This window comes from Larus michahellis, chromosome 1, assembly GCF_964199755.1.
Source record: "Larus michahellis chromosome 1, bLarMic1.1, whole genome shotgun sequence".
NCBI classification, from domain to species: domain Eukaryota; kingdom Metazoa; phylum Chordata; class Aves; order Charadriiformes; family Laridae; genus Larus; species Larus michahellis.
The window spans coordinates 153,611,152-153,628,377 of NC_133896.1; the positions used below are offsets into that span (position 1 = coordinate 153,611,152).

The 17,226-nt window shown below is 39.8% G+C and overlaps 1 long non-coding RNA gene across 5 annotated transcripts in view; it reads left to right on the forward strand.

The window, feature by feature from the left end:
- The first annotated feature begins 769 nt into the window (after positions 1-769).
- LOC141751941 (uncharacterized) overlaps positions 770-17,226 on the forward strand; it is a 159,704-nt gene continuing 143,247 nt past the window's right edge. For 3 of the 5 annotated variants that reach the window (XR_012590148.1, XR_012590150.1, XR_012590151.1), the window contains exon 1: positions 781-944. This is a non-coding gene — a long non-coding RNA (uncharacterized LOC141751941). Of the gene's footprint in view, positions 945-17,226 lie in introns of all 5 variants that reach the window. The other 2 variants (XR_012590146.1, XR_012590149.1) reach the window with 1 other exon arrangement.

Sequence of the window (17,226 nt, forward strand, 5' to 3'; positions counted from 1 at the left end):
ACAGGCTCCCTTCTGCCCCCTTGTTTCACAGAATACTGTGCTCAACTTCCCTTTCCTGGATGTTGCACTATGTTGATCACTGCCCTGCCTCTGCAAATCCTATTTGAAAATCTCATTTGCAGCATAACTGACAACAAAGGCATTACATGGTGTATGCCCTGCATATTCGGCAGACTATTCCTCGCCTTTGTAAGTTATTTCTAACTTCTAATGAAAATACTGTGCGATCAGTTGATGATCTTTTTCATTTATTAATAGCCTGTAAAATTAAGTGTGTCTAATCAAAGAATGGATCCTTTCTTAAAAGTGCAAGGTGGAATGCATTAGATCAGTGGTACAAAAAGCAGATGTTCTTTACTGCAGTAGGCCTTTCTTTGGGTACTCTAGGAAGCAGGGACTTAAACAAAACATTAAATTGAAGGGGATTCTGAGGTGCAATCACTGCCAGCCAGTGCAAGACACAGAAATCCTCTTTAAGTATACATTTTCCCTGCGTTTGTTTCCAAACTGTAATGCTGCTCCGTGATTAAAAAAAATAAGAAAAATGATTTGATATTTCAGTCTCTCAGGGCAGCTTCTGAAAAATTACATGCAAAATGATCTATTATATATTTATTGAAAATAGTATCGCAGAGCACAAATGTGCATTTTATTCAGAAAGGTCATTTTTTAAAACATCCATTGTAGCTGCTTCACTAACGTCCAGGGGTTTTTGCCATACACACGGCACAGATTTTTTTGATTATGTAGATTTTTTTTTTTTCCCCCTATTGCAGTTTCATATGCAAAGCATGCATCAGCCACATCCATGCTATCTCCTAAAGCAGTCATTCTGAAACCCAATCTGGGGACAGTGCAGACTAAATAAAATTTCATTTTGATTTGGCCTCCCGCTGAGAATGGGACTGCTTTGTTTCAGCCGACAGAACCAGCAAGCCAGAAAGGTATGTCCTGTTTTGCATGGCTGATGGTGTGACTTGAGGATCACAATCAGGCCGTTCATGCTCTCAGGGCTCGGCATCTCATCCACATCCTGTACCGTCTTTCTCTTTTCCTTGCCATTTGCTTTCCTTCTGTGCCGCCTGCCGTCTACCTGCAGGGCAAAGCTATGGCAGACCCTCACACTATTGTTTACTTTGGCATATGTTTAATAGCTGCATGGCTGTTTCAGGGTAGGGTTTACCTTTTTTTTTTTTTTTTTCTTTTTTTCCCACCCTCCTCCCCACCCCCACCCCCACCCCCAGCCTTTGTTTTTTCCCCTTCCCTGTCCACGTTCACTTTCCTTATTTTCTAGGTGTTGAATAAACAAATACTGACTTAACGGAAAATTATGTAAGTACTGCTCGTAATGCTTCAGAGATTTTACTGGGAGATTTGTAATGCAGAATTTTATTGTAAATCTGAGGAAGCATTTAACAGCTTTGAAGGACTTCAATTTTCATAGCCCTTTAGAGCTGTTTAGGCAGAAAAGCAGTCACCCATTATAGTTAGGGGAGAAAAAAAATAAAAAATAAAAACCACTCTTAGGAAGGGGGCTGTCTGCTTTGCCATCTTCACAGGCTGTATAGTTACAGCTGCAGTGTTTGGCTAGGGGAATATCAGTAAATATTTCTCTCTCTCAGTATTAGTATTTATCTTAAAGCCAGTCTGCATTCCAGGAGAAACTGTACAGCACGCTCCTTGCTGCTGCTGCTGCGGCTGCTGCCCCATCTTTCGGAGGAGGTGTTGGCATTTGGGGAAATGACCACTGTTTTAGCCTCTGGAGCGGCTTTTGGACAGGGCGGCAGGACTCTTGAAACACTCCTCGCAGTGCGAACCTACACCTCAACAGTGTATTTCTCTGTCAAAGCCATGCTGTCCCTTGCCTGGGAATATTTGGGGGGGGGCGGGAAAGAAGTTTTTCATGTGAAATAAAATTTGCATAAAATTTACCTCAGAGAAAGGGCAAATTTTAATTTTTATTACTATGTATTTTAATATGTACAGTGTCCTGTTTTCCTAGTGAGGTACAATACAATTATAACTCCAAAGAAAAATTAAATCTTTAACAAAGAAATGGAAAATATGTACATATTCTATAGAGCACTGACGTTATAGGGGAATTTATGTCTTCAAGGTGATTTACAACCACTAAATTATAACTGTATGCAACGTGCCTTTGTAGTAGGTGATATTAGTAACAGCAGGTTGTTCAGCAAAGTCTTATGGAACGTACATGGTCAATTATAACACCCTCCGGTCAGTTTAGCAAGTTTTATTCCCAGCTTTTATACGTTACTCCAACTCCACGACTTTCGTCTTAAAACCAGATTCTTATTTCAGTTTCTGGCTCTCTGAGGTGGCCAGGGGTGCAGGCCCTTGGCATAACCACATGGATCTTCGCGTGGCAGAGTTTTATGACTTGGAAATTGACTTTTTTCCAATCTTTCTTAACTTAAAAATATTAAAAAGAAAAAAAGAAAGGAAAAAGAAAAAGGAAAAAGTGGTGCATTGGGGAGCGAAAACTCATCCAACAAAAGTTTGGAGAAAAAGAGAGGTACAAATCAGATGGCTCAGGGGCCTCCCTGTTAAAGAAGGGTAGGCCAAATTCAAGTTTCAGCTGCATGCATTAACCTTGGCGAACTCCAACAGGATTTTCCGCACATGACAGAGGGCAGGATCTAGCCCAGCATGTTTTGTTATTCAGAGATGTTTATAAAGTGAAATGCAGCTTGAGAAGATTTTAAAGAAGCTATCCGTAGTGATGTCACATTTTCTTTAACAAATTTGAGGCTGTGAGGAAACTGCAAAAAGACTATAAGAAACAAGAACTACAGTTTTTTAAATGGATACAGTGGGAAAATGATCAGTTCTGTGTGTTTTTTCTTCAGCATCTCTAATCCTCCTGCTTCACCCCTCAGGTATCATTGGGATGTTTTCCAAGTTACCAACTCTGCATTTTAATCAGAGTTCATAAAAATGAGTTCCAACTTTACATTTACCATAATTTCCTCTTAACAGTTAAATACAAGTTTTAAGAGAAACTAAACTCTAGGTATTGTGTGACAGTGCAACCTAGTTCCTTTATGTCAGAAGTCACAGTCTTAGCAGGCTTTTTGTTGCACGAAGTGTATTTTATACTATGTCAATAGCTGTATTTTAAAAAAAAAAAATTAAATAAGCAGGTATGCATGGATCACTTGGAAATAGACAACATTTTAATATAAAATACTCAAGGAAAGTAACAGAGATATTGTTTCTTTATTTCAGGGATGAAATATTTTTTAAAAGAGTGATATTCATTACGGTAAAGGAAAATAATCTTAGCTCCAGAATGTGCTTACTGTTCTGGATACTTTTTTTATTAATTACATAACTGTAGTATTTAAACAAAAATTAATGCAAACTTTATTCCACTGTTCTTAGGAGATCACAGTTCCTTTTTTCAGATTGGTTTATTAGAGCTGTATCTTGTGGTCATATTCTGGATCAGTAAAAGAAGTGAGTGGGTTTTGGAAGTTAGTTTTGCATTTATCACTCCCACGGAAAGAAAACTGTAAAAATATTAGCCCAAAGTCCAGAAACAAAGACCTCATTCTTAGGTAGCTTTATAAGGCTGCCCTCAGTGGATTTAGCAGCGTTCCTCCTTATTTATATCTGTATGCTTAAGAAAGGAATCAGATCCAAAATCCCAAATCAGCTACCTCTAGTACAGTATAATTCCACTGCGTTTATTTTTTAATGCAAATGACTTCACAATTCTCAGTTCTCTGACTTTTCTCTCACTTTTTGTGCTTTACCTGAATGAGGTGACGTGACTGAGATAAGCCATATCCATGCCCAGAATCCTATGGAGGAAAACAAATCATGTCAAACAGAGAAATATGGCAAACCAGGAAGTAGATGAATGCACTCAGGAGACAAGTGCCTACTAGTAATTTTATATATATACATACTTGTATGTAAATTAACTACATGATGCTAGTATATATACATATGTATGTATAAGTATGTATGTACAGATATATATATGTGTGTGTGTGTATATATGTAGGACACTGTCACCAGGGTCCTTAGGGTCCACCAATGATAGATGGGCAGATACTGTTACTGTGGCCATGTAGAAGACAAGAAGCTGCATGATCAGTGCATTTGCTGATCTCCAGCCCATTGGAAATTCTCAGCTGCTCCACAACCAGTTGTCTTAGGAAATTCCCCTGGAACAAATTCACGGTCACCTGATGTTTCAATCTGCCTAAAAACTTGCTGAGGTCGATAGGATCCTGGACATGAAGATGTGAGTGCAGGATCAGGGCCTAAAGATTTGGCAGTAGCCCCATAGGCAAGCCAGGACAGACTAATTAACAAACCTTTGGAAAAAGATGGCAAAAATCTTTTGTAGCACTGGGCTTGGGACCTACCAGCAGAATTAGCGGACAACTCATTCTCACTCAATTCAAACTTCTCAAGATGTTCTTACTTTATACACCTGATTTGACCAATACCAATAAAAAAGGTCTGAGAAACCGGTAGGAGATACTATAAAATTACATATCAAAGGGCAATTGACTAGGAGCAGATACTATAAAATTATATGTCAGAGGAAAGCAATAATATCCTGTCAGAAAGTATGAGCATAGGAATGCATTGTGTTCATAGTCCAAAAGGTGTGAGGAGTAGAATTGCATTGGTTTGGAATATTTTTACCCAATCTTCTTAGAAATTAAAAAGCAAAAATCAAAGTTAGATTTATATTTTTTAAAAAAAGAAAAGGTAAAGTTAATCATAGGCTTACTGTTCAAGTTCACTGGAGCAGCAGTATGCTATAAAAATGAATGCCACCACTTAAACCTTCATTTGATAATGTTTCGAGCTTTCAGAAAGTTGCCTTTCTTGTCCACAAAAATAAAGCGAGGGTTTTCTCAGATTTAGGAGGGTGTTCTCCACTATAAAGAGGTATTCTTCCTATAATTCTTGTTTTAAACAAGAATCTAAGAAAACAATCTAAGTAGCTGATCAAATGTCTGAGTGTAAACAGAAAACCGGCTTTGGACCAAACCTAAATAAGCAAAGCTAACAAGCAGGCATTAACTTTGTTTAGGAGCAGAGGCAGAACCAAAAAGCTTAGCCCAGCAGCTACACTGGAAATCTAATATTTCCTGAGTGGAGAGAGGAGAAGGAAGTTTGAAAACTGTAAAAAAAAAAAAGGGACCAGAAAATCATGTTATTTGTAGCATATACACACCAGTGGAAAATCCACCATTGGGATGACTTTATCAGAACAAAGCTACACACAGGGAGACTGCTTCTAAGCAGTACAGTTTGAGAGATGTTCAAACAACATGATAATCCCAGTCTTGAAAGATTTTCTCGAAACAAAATGCACATTGACCTCCTATATATCGGGGCATATAAACGTGTTAAGATTTTATTGATTATATTGAAAAAATAGACAAAGTGTATTAGTTAACTATTTATCACTCTTTTCTTATCAAAGGTTGGAAAAAGATTTTTGACTGCAAAATATGGGGTGGGTGGAAGAAACTACTAGTGAATGCCTAATGATTATGTAGCACAGAAATGGACTACAGATTAATAAAAGCATCCTCTCCTTCATTAACTGTTCTTTACCCTATGGGGGTGGAGAAGGTTAGCTTATAGCAACATTATGTCCTCACAATAAAAATACTCTCCTAGCATCTACTGCAATTGGTTATTCATTACATATAATTTTCTTTATTTCTGAAACCCTTTCCCTCTACCAGCTGTCTGACAAAGGCAAGCATGAAACATTCTGAAAATAAACTTTTGGAATCATTTGCATTCAATGGGAAAATTCCACAAGTAAAATAGTATTCATTAAATTTTTCTAGTGATGGACAAATCTCAGAAGATTCAGAGGGGTGTTTCAGACAAGTATAACATCAGTGTTTGTCTACAGTGTTTTGAAAAATCCTCTCTACCGTCATTGTAGCCAGGAACCTCCAAAAAAATCACAATTTTTTGTTGCTCTTTAGTGATGTCTAGCTTTACTTCTGTCCCCTCCTGAGGTTCCTTTACTTTACCAGGCAGAGCAATGTCTCCTCATGGGTGACAGGCTACATTTCAGAGGAAATTAATTCATTCTCCAATCCATGTTTCTTTCAGGAATAACCCAGAAAATCTTGATGCAGAAAGCAGCCACAGGAGGTATTAGGAAACATTTTCTTCCACAGTTTTTTTTATTTGGTTGGTTGGTTTCGTTTTTTTTCTCTCTCGTCTGAATTAAAATTTTCGTAGGTATGCGTATTGCTCCTTGCTGTGGAGGTAATAAAAGGAGATTCCTACACCTTAAAATGGGAACAAGAAGTAGTGCTGCAGGAAGATTTATGGTATCCTCTCAATGTCTTCTTATTTTCACATGGGAAATCCAAAGTAAATCGAAACAAGTACCTTTAAAAGGGTAAGGAATAAAAAATCAAAGGAAATGGCTAAATAAGATCCACCAGTACCTCGGTTCTGTTGGCCATACTGTAAATCATAAACAGATTTTCATCTAATGAAACTTGGAGCTACTTTTTAGTAGGTTGGTGGGGAGAAGAGGATCCAATTTTTGTGATTCTTCTCTCTCTCTTTTATTTTATCTTTTTTTTTTTAAGGGATTCAGTTAAGATCCCAATTTGCACTTTAGGGAGGTAAGATGAAAAGACTAAAAGCTGCCTCAGTAGGATCAGCTAAAAGAGCAAAATAGATCTGGGTGTTATCAGGTTAACAATGATAACTCACCTTAAGGTCCCTAAAAATAGAAGTGAAAGAAGCACATCAGTACTGAAGAGCAAGAGGGCCAGAACAAAATTCTGAAGATCCCCATAATTAACTGGCAGAGGGTCAGATGAACACTTATTAAAATGCAACAAAGCACAATGGGGTGTCTCAAAGATGGAGTTTCAATCTTAACCAAGAATTTCTTGGTTTTGTCAGTTCCAGCCATGCCTGCCATGTTATTTTAATAAGTACTTTTCTCTGCATATTATCTTTGAGAATTTTAGGGGAACATTTATGGGGAGAGCTAAAAGCACAGTTTACAGACAATTCAGGGGACAGGCCTCCTTGGAAAGTGTAAGAAGAATGACGTTATGGTGATATTTTAGGGTGTATTTGTATGTGATATTTGAATGCTATGAGGTGAATGCATCAATTTACCTTCCAGTTTCAAAGGCAATAGTAAGTCTTCATTAAGAAATATCGTTCTCCCAGTGGTAATATCCTTACCTTACCCTAATGCTGCTAAATACTATATATTGTCAGCCCCTCTTTTTACAGCGTCAATACGATACTCTTAAGCTGCTTCTGTCAGATAATTTTGATGAGGATCAATAATTCACCTCACAATTTACCCACACCAACTCTCACCCCACTCTAATCCAAAACCAGATGTCCAGACAGCAAATGTAGATAAACTATCTTGAGGACAGGATTTTAAAGCTTTCTTGACCATAAATATTTTTTTTGTTAGCATAAAGAGAAGTCTGTGTTTAAAACCATGGACTCTGTTTAATTCCACCTGATTTTAACACCATTCTAATTTGGTTGATGTGTTTTTGTTTTGAGTCAAAATGCGTTGTCCGAATTGGTTGATTAAAGATAACTGAAAAGTAGGGAGAGCTGTGGGGACCTCTGAGACCTGGGGGGGGGATCTGGCGGGGTCAGGACAAAGGTAGGGCAGGAAGATAATGAATACTTTCTCAGCTTCAACAGCAGAGGGAAAGCTATCCCCCATTTCCTAACACTTAGATGTGTTGTATCCTATGCATTTAATATATTGTTTACTGAAAGTTTTTCAAATGGAATATAATCTAGAGGACATTGTTACACCAGGATTTACAGACGTGTTCTCATAGCATAGTATGTTGGCAAAACAGGAGAACATTATGAGTAGCTGATCCGGCTGAAATCCTCAAATACATTGTTTTACGGCAGTGTAAGTTTGTTAGTGTATTTAAGTCCAGCAATATTTTTTTTTCCCCAGGTGTATTTTGAAGTGCGGTAATGTTTAGCTGCTCATGTGTGGGAGGGGTTTCTTGGTTTCTTTTTTTCTTTAGTAAGTAAGATTATGGCATCTTGGATTTTGTAATTCCTTCATAAATTATTTTAAGTTTTCTTTGCATATGTGCATACCCACACACATATTTACCACTTGGAGGACAAGTTGGATAAAGCAGACGTGTAATATCACACCTCCCCTCTCCTGAATGAAGGACTGGCCCTCAGCGGGTACCCAAAGTGCTATCTACTCCCTGGAACACAAAGAACAAAATGTCACAAAAAAACCAACTGCCAGTAATCCGGCCTCAATTACTCTTAGTTCTCTTGCAGTCATGGCTCAAGTAAGCAGCAGGGTTGTGCTGCACTGACAAACAGGACCCTGGTCTTCTAAAAATCCTGCCCTCCCAGTTTGTTATGCTGAAAGGAGTTCAAGTCAACCCTGCCCCCAAATGTGTAACCACAGCCTGTGATGAATGCGGTGCGGGGTTTTCTAGTGGGAAAAGCAGGGGCTGTAGGTTGTTTAAAACTGACTGGTTTTGCTTCAGTGAAGGAGGAAGAGAATCAAGAGAATGGGAGGAAATGAGAGAAACAGTCGTGAGAAGGGTCCCAAGACAGTGCAGACAGAGACAAAAGTCCTTGGGACACAGAAATGATTATGTGGGTTGAAAAAAAAAAAAAAAGCTGCCGAAGGGAAAGGGAAACTTTTTGCTCCAGTTTCTCATGAGATTAAGGGGACAGAATTTCGTGCAGTCTTTCCAACAGGATTGCACCAAAGGTTATACTAGATTCATGCCAGCCACTGCCCAAAGGCTGCAATTCTACAAGACCACCAGTACTGGAAGATCCACTTGAACCAGAGGTGTGAAAAATATGAATACTTGTCTGAATTTCACCTCTTCTCTGTATTGCTCCTGCCTTTTGTGTTAAAAATAGAAATCTTCTCCTCATGCTTCTCCTTGTGAGTCCTTCTCATCTTCGTTTGAGGTCATCTAAGAACGGTGCAATACAGAAGCAAGATGAAGGGGGCAAGTCCTTGGTTGCAGTTCTCCTGACAGCACAGGTGCAGTTACAACATGGGGCCTATGAAACCAACAGCCATTACATCATGTGGAAGGACTGGCTGTCATGTCAGTTAGCTCTCTGAGTTTCCAAAAGCACGTCAGAAAGCAAGATGCTCTTAACATAGAGCCATTCATGAATTTAGTATTGCGATAAATGCACCCTCCTGAGCCAAGATCCTGGAAAGTCTGTCAGTTTTGTGTGTAACACTATTGCAGGGCAATCGTATCTTTGTAAGAACAGTGATCTTGTTTCCCTGAGTGGGGATGTGGGTTTCCTCTATTATCTTTACAGTTCTCCCTGACTCCCTAGTTGTATTCGACCTTCAAGACGGACAAGGGGAACATCCCTTACACTACTTCTTTTCATCAAATCACTTATTCTGTCTTTATCCTCTGTGGGTCCTCACCAGTCTCTCAACTCTAGATATATTTGTATGTGTGGGTTTTCACTGATCCTACCCTACTTTTTTGTCTAGGCTTTTTTCCGCAGTGCCCAAGATGTCTTTCATAGTCGTGCTTTGTGGAAAGTCATTATGCATTTAAAAAATTCAAATCCAGTGCTGCCATAGGCCTGTAAAAAGACTGATATGTCCTCTTTTTCTGCTCCAGGTAGAATTCGTGGACACTAATCATTTGCTCAATATTTCCAGGCATTCACGATTCAGTTAGAGCAAGGAACTGCCTTCCAGAAATCCTGGATAAACAGCCACTCTCAATGCATGGGCTACCTGTACACTACCTGAGCTGTAGATCCAGTGATCCTAGTTACCTACTGGTTACACCATACATGGACCCCATGCACTCAAAGCCACAGTAGCCTGGTTTCTCTGATCTCCTAGGCAAGCCACAATTTTCCTGTGAGGAGCAGGTGAATATTAATTGCAACTGTTCATCCAGCCAAGGCCTATTCCTTGCAAGAGAGAAACTAAAAAACATGAGCCATGCCGTGTGGCAGGTGGAGGGGATTGAAGCTAAGCGTAAGTCCTGGCTGAGCTCAAGTCCTCCATAAGCCACACTTTCCCTACAAAGTCCCTTTCTCTTGGCCCTTTTCCAGCCCTGTAGTCTCTGCTTCACCCCACAGAAGAACTCAAAACACTCTTTTTCTTTCATAACACAGTTCAATGTTACAGGAGCCGTTTCAGGAATACCAGCTTAAGCAATCACAACCTGCATGTCTCATTTTGGTGTCAGCAGGCAGTTCTGCCTGCTGAGCCATAGCCTCAGTCTTTTGACACTAAGCTCAGAGAGTAGACCTCAGTGTGGACTCTCAATAACAGGTCTGTCATTTTTCCATGTCAACTTTTCCATCATTTTCATGGTCTCAGTGCTGCCACGCTGTTATTGACATCCAGCGTCCTTACAGCCCCTGAAAACCACCTGCTTGTCTGGCCTCAGATGGGACACTTTTCCATACAGAAGAGTACAGCAGAACCACCTCCTCTGAGGTTTCGTGCTCCTTCCTGTCCTCCTGGAGCACAAATTCACCTGCATCCCGACCCTTCTACCATCTGTTTAGTCTGCAGAAAGCTAGCTTTCCAGCAGCTGCTTGCAAGTGGAGGGAGAACAATCCTGGGAAAGTCATCCCAGGCTGGCTTGGCTACCACACAGAAGGAAATTTCCAGGGAGAATTCATTTCCTGGTCTTCTTCCTGTCAGTAGAACAGGATTCCTTCAGCAATAGGTTATCGCCTTCCCACACTGAAATGCAGGTGAATATTTTTGGAAGATCCATTAAGCCTGCTTTTCATTAATGGCTTCCACACATTAAGTGGCCAGTCCCTGTAGCTGTCACACAAACAAACCACTTCTTACTGTTTGTACAAACTACCCAGTAAAACTTAGAGTCACAGGAGACAGGACGCTCTTCATTATTTAGTCCGTGTAAATGGCAGGAACTTGAATGTGCCTGAAAGACAGCAGCATGACTTGTTCTTGAAATCTCCCAACACTGGAGATCCCAGTCTCCCCAGGTGAGGTAAGTGTTCTTCTCCAGTTCTTAACTTTTCTTACAATTAGAATTTTTTTCTTAATGTCTAACCCAAATCCCTCTTGCTGTGATTCAAGGCTATTACTTCTTGTCCTATCCACATTGGGCTTGTCATACAGATTATTCTCTTTCTCTTACATATTTCTTAGCTGCTATCATTTCTTTCTCAGTCTTCTTTACTTTTAGATAGAATAACTACAGCCCCTTCACCCTTCATTCATAGGTCTTGTTTTCTGAACGTTCTCATTTTCTTCTGACCTCTGCTCTCCAAAATTTCCACATCTGGTTTTAAGGACATTGGTCAAAAAAGTGGACACAGTACGTCACTGGAAGTGTCACTAGCACCAAGCAGAACTCAGATCATATGTTTGTTCTTTCTTCCCTAAGAAAAGGGTGTTTCATTGGGTTTAATCCACAGTGCATCTGCTCTTCTGGCTGTAAAGGGTCGCTATGTAATAGCAGTTAGATTTTCGATACACTCTTTAGGCAGCTAAGGAATGGCTTTTTAACATTTCTAGCATTTTAAATGCTCTCCAAGAATTTCTTGCAGAATTTTGTCATCATTAATATTTTTAATACAACTGTAGGGCAGAGAAATATTATCATTGCCATTTTTTCCTATGAAGAGGCTGCAGGACTGCAAAATGTGCTTTGCAAAGGCATATTTTGTCTTGTGCCTTGTGAGGAGAAAAAGCAGTGCTGGAGTCTTCCATACAGGATTCTGCAGTGTATTTGAAATCTCCTTCCACAAAACATGATTATTCAATGAGTGTGTTCATAGTGCAGGTTTCCAAGCCAAGTCTCTCTTCTTAAGGGCTCTCAAAGGTGCTTAACTGTAAGCTCATATGATTAATATTTTGTTCATTTCTGCATTTTTCATTTAAGTACCTAAGTTTTGGTCTTTCTTGCGCACCAGAGCACTTTGCCAAATTCTTTTATCCCTCTTGGGACAGTTGGCCAAGGAGAAAGGCAGGACGGCAGTTGGGGAAGATAGGACCAGAAAAGAACCTGAGGGAGAGGCTTCAAGTGGCAGGAGAGACTGTTTCTCCAAGCAGAGATGAGGTGTAAGCATTCATCTCTAGACCTTACACCTATCCAGAACATGGAATTTTTCCAAGTTTTCTTAATTTACAGTGTTCCTCTAATGCCAGCAAACACCTGTAGCCCACTTAAAAATGTGTCTTACTTCCCCCTTGTGGCTTATCTACTATTGCTACTAGGTTCTCAATAGTTGAAGTGACAGAGGTCTTCATTGTGCAGGGGAGGTTTCCAGCCTTTAAAGGACACATGTACAGAGCAGACTGGTTCTGCCTAACTTCATTCAGGCCATGCCTATTTTCTTTCTCCTTGGTTTTTTGATCTTAGTTTAGCCATCTTGTTTCTATGCATTATATGCATGGATATGCATTATAAAATGTGACGTGACATCAATTTCCAGCACTGCTAGGGTTTTTGCACATGATGCAATCTGCTGCTCCGGTGGCATGTTCTCATGTGACATAAATTGAAATCACAGTGGGTCATAATGCAGCACAACAGGTGCAGCAAAATGTTTTAAATGTTTTCCATTCTTTTTTTAAAAAAAAAATCAAGTCAGAATCAAGAACAATGGCAGCCACTAAATTAGTTCTGCAAATCCTTGCAGGCAGAGCAGTCTGGAAAGAGAGGATCAGGGAGAGGATGTTTTTTGCTATTTGCAAGGGGGATGTAAATGCAGTTGTGCAGTGTAAACCACATATTATATTTTTGGTCTTTCATGTGTTGTGATAAAAGTAGTTTTCTTAGCAGTATAACATGTTTCATTAATACAATGTTTAAATAATTAAATACAGCAACTCTGGAGGCAATGGCTAAGATAAAAGTTTGTAGGCAATCCACTATTGTGATCAGACAGTACTTCTTAAAACCCATGGAGATGCAATTTAGTAATTTAACTTCTGGAGTCAGTTGTTTAATAAACTATTACATTTTAATATAGTTTTGTTCTTGTCAAAGGGAATGATTCATTTCCCCTCTGTCAATTGTTCCAGCTGAAGTTATTAGTGGTTCCAGGGTTGAGGGGGTGCTGGGTTCCTGTTTGAATATCATTACCATGCTGTTCCCACTCTCTAGGTGTTGCCACTGTAACGTTACGTATGTGATCTTTACTGGTTATAATTATTTTGTGGGGATAGTAAGTGCCATCATCTGAGTCTTCAATGTTGATATATTTCATTAGGTTTAATTCTGTTGGCAGAGAGTAAGATGCTGGTTAAGGGGGATATATAATTAGTTGTAGTAGGATTAAGTGAGTATTAGTATACTCTAATAGCGGATGTCCCAGAAAGGAACCTGGCAAAACCATTAAATAGAGAGAATATAATAGCAGACAAGCTAAACATTACCCCTGCCACTATCTGAGTTTTTCATAGTTTTAAACAAATTTGCTTGCTGAAGCTTCAAAATAATCTTCTTGTTCGTTTTCCTTTATTAAAAAAGCTTTCATAAGAAGCAGATTCTTAAAAAACAAAAGGCTGGGTTTCTCTATATCTGTCTTTCCCTGCCTTATGAAAATTTTAGTTATGTAATGTTGGGGTGTAGGTTTAATACTGTCTCTTTGGCTCCTTCTTTTGCAAGTTGCTGTCAGCTGATAAAGTACTGTGAAAGACAGGCTTGGTAATCAGTTAAATCATTCTCCATATGCCCATCCGTTACCAGTAGCAATCGAGGGTGGTGGACATTTCTATGCTACTTCTGCACGGAAACGCCAAGGGAGCAAAGACCGGGACGGCAGCACCCACCGTGCCCTGGGCCGGTCATTGCGACTCACCTGCTGCTGAGGCTGTCTCAGCGCCGTGTGACAGGTCCGTGAAGATTAGGGAGCGAGGGCCTTTCAGCAAGCATTTGCTTATCACCAGCCTTGGCGACACGTGGGATTATTTATGGCTGAGTCCTTTACCACAGCACTTACGGCTCTGAGATAAAAGGCACGCGCCAGAGTCCCCACCGCCTCTCCAGCTGAAGAGATGGAAATTGGCATTATTTGAAATTCAAGGAGTTTTTACTGTACACAGGAATAATCCAAATGTGGAACGGGATTTGTTATTAACTGTAAATCCCCTTTCCCCTAAGAAAACCAGAGTAAATGCAGGAAATAAGCTCCCATTTATATACCATAGAGACAATGCTTCATTGTCACTTATATTTTAAAGTCACAAGTGAAAAGTAAATGGAAAGTGGGAGCAAATATCAAGGTGTTAGTGGCATTGATCCTTCCACAGTGCAATCAATAGGAATTTTTGTAGCTTACTTGCAACCAATGAGAGAAGGCTTACATATACAGAATATTTGATGGTTTGTTCCTTAGAGCTTGAGTTATTCTGCACCCAAGTCAAGAAGAGGGGCAATGTCTTCACCTTTTTTTTTACTAGTCATTCTGCACATTTCATGTTTATTTACTCTTTACATTGTAGCATTTTAAGAAACTTTTAAATATTTCTTTATGCGCACAAAAAAGAACCCTCGTCAAAATAACTCCAAGTATTCATTTCCAGGATGCCTGAAGCTTCTCGTTACTAGGTACTTGCAAGGCACGGAAGATGTAGTAAAAAAGAGTTGCAAACAGAATTTCCTTGGACATGCTATAGAAATTTTGCTCGGTCTAGCTTAATGCCATCATCTTCAAGTTTCCCCTCACAGAGGGGAAAATTCCCCAAAAGATTATTATTCTTCCACAGTTGTGTGCAAACCCCCAACAAAATACTAACTGTCCTTGTTTGCATTTATTTCTTCTTTTTAAATTATATTTAGGACAGCCTGTGCCATAACCTGCCTGGGGTCCTACACTGCATCCCAGTGCAGACTCCACTGCAGACATATTGTGTGTTACCAAACCCACATAGCAGTTCAGCTCTTCTTAAACGTGGTCCTCAGCATTGCCCATTCCACTCTTCTTTGATTTGTGTTCAGATGATTTTCCATTTTCATTGACAGTCTCTGGGTTTCAGCCTTACAGGAGACAGCAGGCAGAATGCATGTGCTGTACAATTTAGGCTTCAAGAAAAGTGGCATCTTTTCTGTAAGAATCTGCACTGGTTACTCAACACCACCCATCCTACACTGATATTATTTTCTCTCTCTCTCTTTCTTGGTCACTATCTCTCAAACTGTTTGACCCAGATAGACATTTCCTTCCAGTGCATGCAGTGGAACCATACTGAGTAAATCACGCTGAGCATTTGTATCTGAGGTATATTTGTCAACAGCATTGTTATCTTGTTTGGCATAGTTTTATTTTACTTCTTGTTCCTGTGACTCTTCAGAGGAGAGTTGCGTGCAATCTGTTGCATGCTGCAAAGAGAACAAACCTAGAGTGTTGTAAATGTTCTCTAATCTCATTTCTTTGCTTATTATGCCCTATGAGCTCTACAAAGATGGTTTCTACATAGGAGAATGTAGGTGCAGGGGAAAGTTAATTTGCTATCAATATGCTACTCTTATTGTAAATATCTGCCAAACTAGATCTCCCTTTTTTCAAATTCACTTTGGATATATACACATAAATCTTTCCAAACTACTATACCTTGCATGTGCAATGCTGGAGGTATTGTGTCTGTATAAAATAACAAAAGCTTCCTTGTTTTTCACAAAGTGGGGACATAAGAAACAATGGTGTTCTTGATACCTATGCATCACTTCTAGCATTATGGAAGGCTAGACGCTGGCATAATAGAGGCATCAGATAAAATAATAATACTCAAATGATGTTTGCAAAGTTGAGCTCGTAAATGTCAAAGGTGATTTGAAGTGGACAAGAGTGAGTCTTAACAAATCAACTAGGGGCTGCTGGCAATTGTTTCTGTTCTCGGTTCTTATTGAAACTAATATTGGACAAATTGAAAGAGTGATTGCCTTAGAGCCTTCGCAATGTCTTCACCAATCTGTTGCCCATTTCCATAAAAAATGGGAGTGAAAATGGCAGCTGACTTCTTTTGACCTCTCTCAATTTCACCGTGGCTCCTGTCGGAGGCCTGAAAAAGCAGTTTTTCAGGCAGACCATTATCTGCTGTAGCAAGTTAGTTGGCAGAGAAATTGAAAAATATCAGTCAAATAATCTATTTAAGCCTGGTCTTTTTGTATGTGTTATGATCTGAGTGGTAGCAAACCAGCAAAAAAATAAAAGCCTCAACTTGCAAGTGGATGAACAAGTGAAGTTAGGTTTTTTACCAGACATTTTCTTTTATTGTATTGCATTCTTTTTCTGTTCCTCTGTCCTCATGATTTGACTGTCAGCATTTTAATAAGATGAGAATCTACCTGGAGTGCCTGAATCCTAGTCCTCGTCACCTTCCTAACTTACTGGCTTCTCTCTTCTGGAATCGTGGACCAAGAGCTGCTCCGATCCACTTGCCTTACTAACTCATTCCCCTTGCATCTAGTATCTTTCCTTAGATTCAATCATAAACTTGAAGTTTTTCTTCTTAGAAACTTGCAATACCACTAAGTTTTCTCCTCTCTACAAAGTCTAAGACCTATCTATCTTCCATGCATATCAGAGGTGTGCTGACAGTTTCCCTCAAATTCGTCTGTAACTAACGACTGCGATCTTAATTTCCCTTGCAGGCGGGTCAAGTTGTCTAGTGCGGGATTTACTCTTAGGCAGTGTGTTTATCTTGTAGAAGGAGTTTTGGAGAACTACTCTCCTAACTTTCATTCATCTCTCAAGTACTTAAAGTTAGGTAGAGAACTGGAGGCTCTATGACTTTGGGGAGACCTTAAAAAGAGTGTCCATGCTGCAGATTGCTCAGCCTAACAGTGCTGGGATTACCCAGCAAACACCCGACTGCATCAAGTGATCAGCTTGGACCCTATTTCCACCTCAGCTGTCTTTCATCAAGCTGATTCTTTCTGACTCAAGCATGGGTTGCCAGAAGATATCAAGACTGCTGTGGTCCTCTCTTCCCTCACGCACAGTGTATGTGTCCTTCATCCTCTCCCGAATTACTTGTGGGTTTCAGAGGTTTTTGCACAGCCGCTTCTAGCTATTACTCTGCCTGGGTTTCTAGTCTTAGCTTTCCCTGACTGCTGCCTGGTCACCAGCCTCGTCTTACCCTTGGGAAGTAGATATCTTCCACTCTCCTCTTCCACAGAGGCTAGGCACTTTGTAGAGATAATCATGGTTTCATCTGGGAAATCA